Source organism: Mandrillus leucophaeus, unplaced genomic scaffold (genome assembly GCF_000951045.1).
Source record: "Mandrillus leucophaeus isolate KB7577 unplaced genomic scaffold, Mleu.le_1.0 Scaffold755, whole genome shotgun sequence".
NCBI classification, from domain to species: Eukaryota; Metazoa; Chordata; class Mammalia; order Primates; family Cercopithecidae; genus Mandrillus; species Mandrillus leucophaeus.
The window spans coordinates 487,557-493,251 of record NW_012108197.1 but is presented as its reverse complement, the minus strand read 5'-3'; the positions used below and the strand labels follow the sequence as shown (position 1 = coordinate 493,251).

At 38.0% G+C, this 5,695-nt stretch overlaps 1 pseudogene; it reads left to right on the top strand.

The window, feature by feature from the left end:
- LOC105529217 overlaps positions 1 to 5,695 on the top strand; it is a 158,505-nt pseudogene that overhangs the window by 33,005 nt on the left and 119,805 nt on the right.

Genomic DNA, 5,695 nt, shown 5'->3' with positions numbered 1-5,695 from the left:
GTTTCTTCATAGTGTTAATGGTCTTTACAATTTGGTATGTTTTTGCAGTGGCTGGTACCAGTCTTTCCTTTTTATGTTCAGTGCTTCCTTCAGGAGCTCTTGTAAGGCAGGCCCGGTGGTGACAAAATCTCTCAACATTTGCTTGTCTGTAAAGGATTCTCGCCTTTACTTATGAAGCTTAGTTTGTCTGGATGTGAAATTCTGGGTTGAAAATTCCTTTCTTTAAGAATGTTGAGTATTGGCCCCACTCTGTTCTGGCTTGTAGGGTTTCTGTAGAGAGATCCATTGTTAGTCTGATGGGCTTACTTTGATGGGTAACCCAGCCTTTTTTTCAGGCTGCCCTCTACCGTTTTCTTTTCATTTCAACCTTGGTGTATCTGACGATTCTGTGTCTTGGGGTTGCTCTTCTCGAGGAGTATCTTTGTGGTGGTCTCTGTATTTTCTGAATTTGAATGTTGGCCTGTCTCACTAGGTTGGGGATATTCTCCTGGATGATATCCTAAAGAGTGTTTTCCAACTTCGTTCCATTCTCCCTGTCACTTTCAGGTACCCCAATCAAACATAGATTTGGTCTTTTTTTTACATAGTCCCATATTTCTTGGAGGCTTTGTTCATTTCTTTTTATTCTTTTTTTCTCTAATCTTGTCTTCTTGCTTTATTTCATTAAATTGATCTTTAATCTCTGATATCCTTTCTTCCACTTTATCAATTCAGCGGTTGATATTTGCGCATGCTTCATGAAGTTCTCATGCTGTGTTTTTCATCTCCATCAGGCATTTATGTTCTTCTCTGAAGTGGTTATTCTCATTAGCAATCCATCTAACCTTTTTTCCAAGGTTCTTGGCTTCCTGGCATTGGGTTAGAACATGCTCCTTTAGCTTGGAGGAGTTTGTTATTACCTACCTCTGAAATTTGTCAAATTTGAATTTGTCAATTCATCAGACTTATTTTCCATTCAGTTTCAATTTTTTACTGGTTCTGAGTTGTGATCCTTTGGAGGAGAACAGGCATTCTGGTTTTTGGAATTTTCAGCCTTTTTGCGCTGACTTCTCCCCATCTTTATGGATTTATCTACTTTTGGTCTTTGATGTTGATGACGTTCGGATGGGGTCTTTGAGTAAACATCTTTTTTGTACATGTTGCTTCTATTCCTTTCTGTTTGTTTGTTTTCCTTGTAACAGTCAGGACCCTCTGCTGCAGATCTACTGGAGCTTGCTGGAGGCCCACTCCAGACCCTGGTTGCCTGGGTATCACCAGTGGAGGCTGCAGAACAGCAAAGATTGCTGCCTGTTCCTTCCTCTGGAAGCTTTGTCCCAGAGGCCACCCGCCAAAGGCCAGCTAGAGCTCTCTTGTAGGAGGTGTCTATCAGCTTCTACTGGGAGGTGTCTCTCAATCAGGAGACACGGGTGGCAATCAGGAGTCTCAATCAGGAGACTTGAGGTGGCAGTCTGACCCTTAGCAGAGCTCGAATGCTGTGCTGGTAGATCCGCTTCTCTCTTCAGAGTTGTCCAGCAGGGATGTTTAAGTCTGCTAAAGCTGCACTCACAGCTGTCCCTTACCCCAGGTGCTCTGTCCCAGGGAGATGGGTGTTTTATCTATATTCCCCTGACTGTGGCTGCTGCCTCTTTTTTCAGAGATGCCCTGCCCAAAGAGGAGGAATCTTGAGATACAGTCTGATCTTGCTGAGCTGCGGTGGGCTCCACCCAGTTCAGTCTTTGTGCTTTCAAGTTTTGTGCTCGAAACCCAGGGACCTGGTGTCATAGGCACCGGAGGGAATCTCCTGGTCTGCAGCTTATGAAGACCACAGGAAAAGCACAGTATCTGGGCTGGAGAGCACTGTGCTTTATGGTGCAGTCCCTAAACCCTTCCCTTGGCTAGGAGAGGGAGTTCCCCAACCCCTTGCACTTCCCCAGTGAGGCAACGTCCCACCCTGCTTTGGCTCCTACTCAGTGAGCTGCACCCACTGTTCAACCAGTCCTAATGAGATGAACCAGGTACCTCAATTGGAAATGCAGAAATCACCCACATTCTGTGTCGATCACGCTGGGAGCTGCAGACCAGAGCTGTTCCTATTCGGCCGTCTTGCCAGTCTCCTCTATTTTGATTTTTATTACAGAAAGTATAGTATAATAATATCCTACTATAATTATATTGCTCTCCTTGTGTTTCTTCTATTCTGTCAGTATTTGATTTATATATTTGTAATCCTGTGTGATGCGTGCACACACACACACACAGAGACACACGTATTCAAAGTTTTCACAGATTCCCAGTTAATCTATTATTTTTAATGTCTTTCTTTGTCTCTTTGGAGTTTCACTGTCAAGTGCATTTTATAAAATATGAGTCCTTGACTAAAAATTTAGCTTGTGTAATATTATTTTGACTTATTCTACTCTCATTTGATTAATATTTGCATGAAATGTCTACTTCCATCTTGCCACTTTGAGCCTTTTTAATATTAGATTTCAACTGACCCTTGTAGAAAGGCAAGTTGGTTCTTGATATTTAAAATATTTAATAGGCCATGCACAGTGACTCATGCCTGTAATCCTAGCACTTCAGGAGGCCAAGGTGGGTGGATCACCTGAGGTCAGGGGGTCCAGACCACCCTGGCCAACATTGTGAAACCCCATCTCTACTAAAAATACAAAAATTAGCTGGGCGTGTTGGTGGACTTTGGTAATCCCAGCTACTTGGGAATCTGAGGCAGGAGAATTTCTTGAACCTGAAAGGCAGAGGTTACAGTGAGCTGAGATAGTCTCATTGCACTCCAGCCTGGGCGACAAGAGTAAAACTTTGTCTCAAAAGAAAAAATGTTAAGAAATCTATAAGAAATCTGTTGATTTGAAAGTTAATTTTCCATATATTTAAATACATTTTGGAAAGTGAAGGCATTACTTTTATTTTATTACCTATTCTATTTGATTCCTCCAGGTTGTCCCTCATTTTCTCTCTCTGTCTTCCTTTCTTTCTTTCTGATTTTTGTATTGATATGCTTTCACTTTCTTATTTTTCTTTTGTATATGTATATAGTTTTTATGTGTGTGGTATCTTGGGGATTACATAAAACCTCTAAAAATACAACAACATATTTTAATCAGGTGAAAAATTAACTTTGGTTGCATAAAAAATTCTTCCTGATTATGTCTGCCCTTAAATTTGTCACCGATGTTGCTAAGTTTATCTATTTATGTTGTATATTCATTAACAGATGTTTATAATAATTCCTATGCTTTTATCTCTCAAATGTTAGAGAATAAAAATCTTTTCTGTACCATTAGAATAATGCTAGAAATTCAATTTTTTGTATGTGCATATCTTTTCTAGAAAATAATGTATTTTTATATGATTAAGTGTTGTTTTCTTGCATTATGTTATTTTCAGTGGTAAGAACTGCTTTCGGCATGTTTCCTATGGAAGACATATGCAGTCCCAATGTACTTCTTAAGAATTTAGTTATTTTGAAAGTTTCTTTCTTTTGTTTGTTTTTTCCTACTAGGCACGACAGATTTGCTGATGGTATTATTCTCACTTGTTTGCTATTTTCTTTTCTTTTTTTTTTTTTAGGACTTTGACTATATCATGCAGTTCTCTTCCGGCCTGCAAATCTTTTATTGACAATTCACTGGTTATTTTTGTTCTTATCCTCATTTTTCTGATTTTCTATACTCTTTTGTTTTCCTATTTCACTCACCAAATGTTATTCAGTTTTTAAAATTAGTGTATACATTTTAATGGTTTCTTTATGAAAATTTTATAATATTTTTGATGAGATTATATTGCCCTATTTTGTATAGATTGTAATCTTTGAGATTTGGATATTTAAAAAGGCTACCTGTCACAGAGTTTGTAATGTAGCTTTGTCCTGGCATAGTCAGAAAATAATGATCTTGGCTAGAGAGTATGTGGGTCTCTCAAACATCTCCTTGAGATTTGTCTTGTCTGAAATTTTGTGTTTAGTTTTAGTTAAGAGAGATTATTTATGTTTCTTCTGAAAAGTAATCACTTGGTACACCGTTCTCTCTCTGCAGCACTGCAGTGCTCTGCTGCAGTGTATTTACCTTTGGTCTCAGCAGACTCAAAAGTGTCATTTCAAAGTATATCACCATATCTGTCAGCACTTTTTGTCGTGGGAGACAGAAACCAGTGTGTGGTAAGGACCGTAGAAGACAGAAATTAAATCGTATGTGCCAATATTTTACTTTCCTTAAACAAACAAACAAACAAACAAGTTGACAATTTACTTCTGAAGGGACTAGGTAATATTGAGGAGCAGAAAGAGTTGTATTGGGTAAATTTAACAAACTTTTCTTTTTTCTATGTGGCTCTTTGCATTGGGCTTAATTCAGGCACTGCACACACTTGACTCATATATAAATTATCCTCATATGTATTTTGGTCTGTATGTTTTCATTACATTTATATGTCTATGAAGAATTAGGGCCTGTGTCATTTGCAATGTCATCTTGCTTATGTAGTTTGAATAATTTATAGGTTAGATTTGGAAACTATATTTTTCTGAGTCTAATAAGTGGACTAATTTGTTGTTTTTATTTCTTTTCAGTTATATGTTCTCATTTTGCTCAAGACCTTTGGCCAGAGCAGGGCATAGAAGATTCTCTCCAAAAAGTGACATTGAGAAGATATGAAAAATGTGGACCTCAGAATTTACAGTTAAAAATTGGTTGTACCAATGTGGATGAGTGTAAGGTGCACAAAAAAGGTTATAATCAGCTTAACCAGAGTTTGACAACTACACAGAGCAAAGTATTTCAATGTGGTAAATATGCAAACGTCTTTAATAAACGTTCCAATTCAAGCAGACATAAGACAAGACATACTGGAAAGAAACTTTTGAAATGTAAAGAATATGTCAGATCATTTTGCATGCTTTCACACCTATCTCACCATAAAAGAATTTGTACTAGAGAGAATTCCTACAAATGTGAAGAAGATGGCAAAGCCTTTAACAGGTCCTCAACACTTACTTATTATAAGAGAATTCATACTGGAAAGAAATCCTACAAATGTAAAGAATGTGGCAAAGCCTTTAGTAAGTTCTCAGTCCTTAGTAAACACAAGGTAATTCATACCAGAGAGAAACTCTACAAATATAAAGAACATGGCAAAGCCTTCAGCTGGTCCTCAAACCTTTCTAAGCACAAGAGAATTCATGCTGGAGAGAAACCCTACAAATGTGAAAAATGTGGCAAAACCTTTAAGTGTCGCTCAACCCTTAGTTATCATAAGAAAATTCATACTGGAGAGAAACCCTACAAATGTGAAGAATGTGGCAAAAGCTTTAGTGTGTTCTCAAGCCTTACTAAACATAAGGTACTTCATACTGGAGAGAAACCTTACAAATGTGAAGAATGTGGCAAAGCCTTCAGCTGGTCCTCAAACCTTACTAAACACAAGAGAATTCATGATGGAGAGAAACCCTATAAATGTGAAGAATGTGGCGAAGCCTTTAAGTGGTTCTCAACCCTTTGTTGTCACAAGAAAATTCATACTGGAGAGAAACCCTACAAATGTGAAGAATGTGGCAAAGGCTTTAGTATGTTCTCAATCCTTACTACACATAGGGTAATTCATACTGGAGAGAAACTCTACAAATGTGAAGTATGTGGGAAAGCCTATAAGTGGCGCTCAACCCTTAGTTATCATAAGAAAATTCATACTGGAGAGAAAC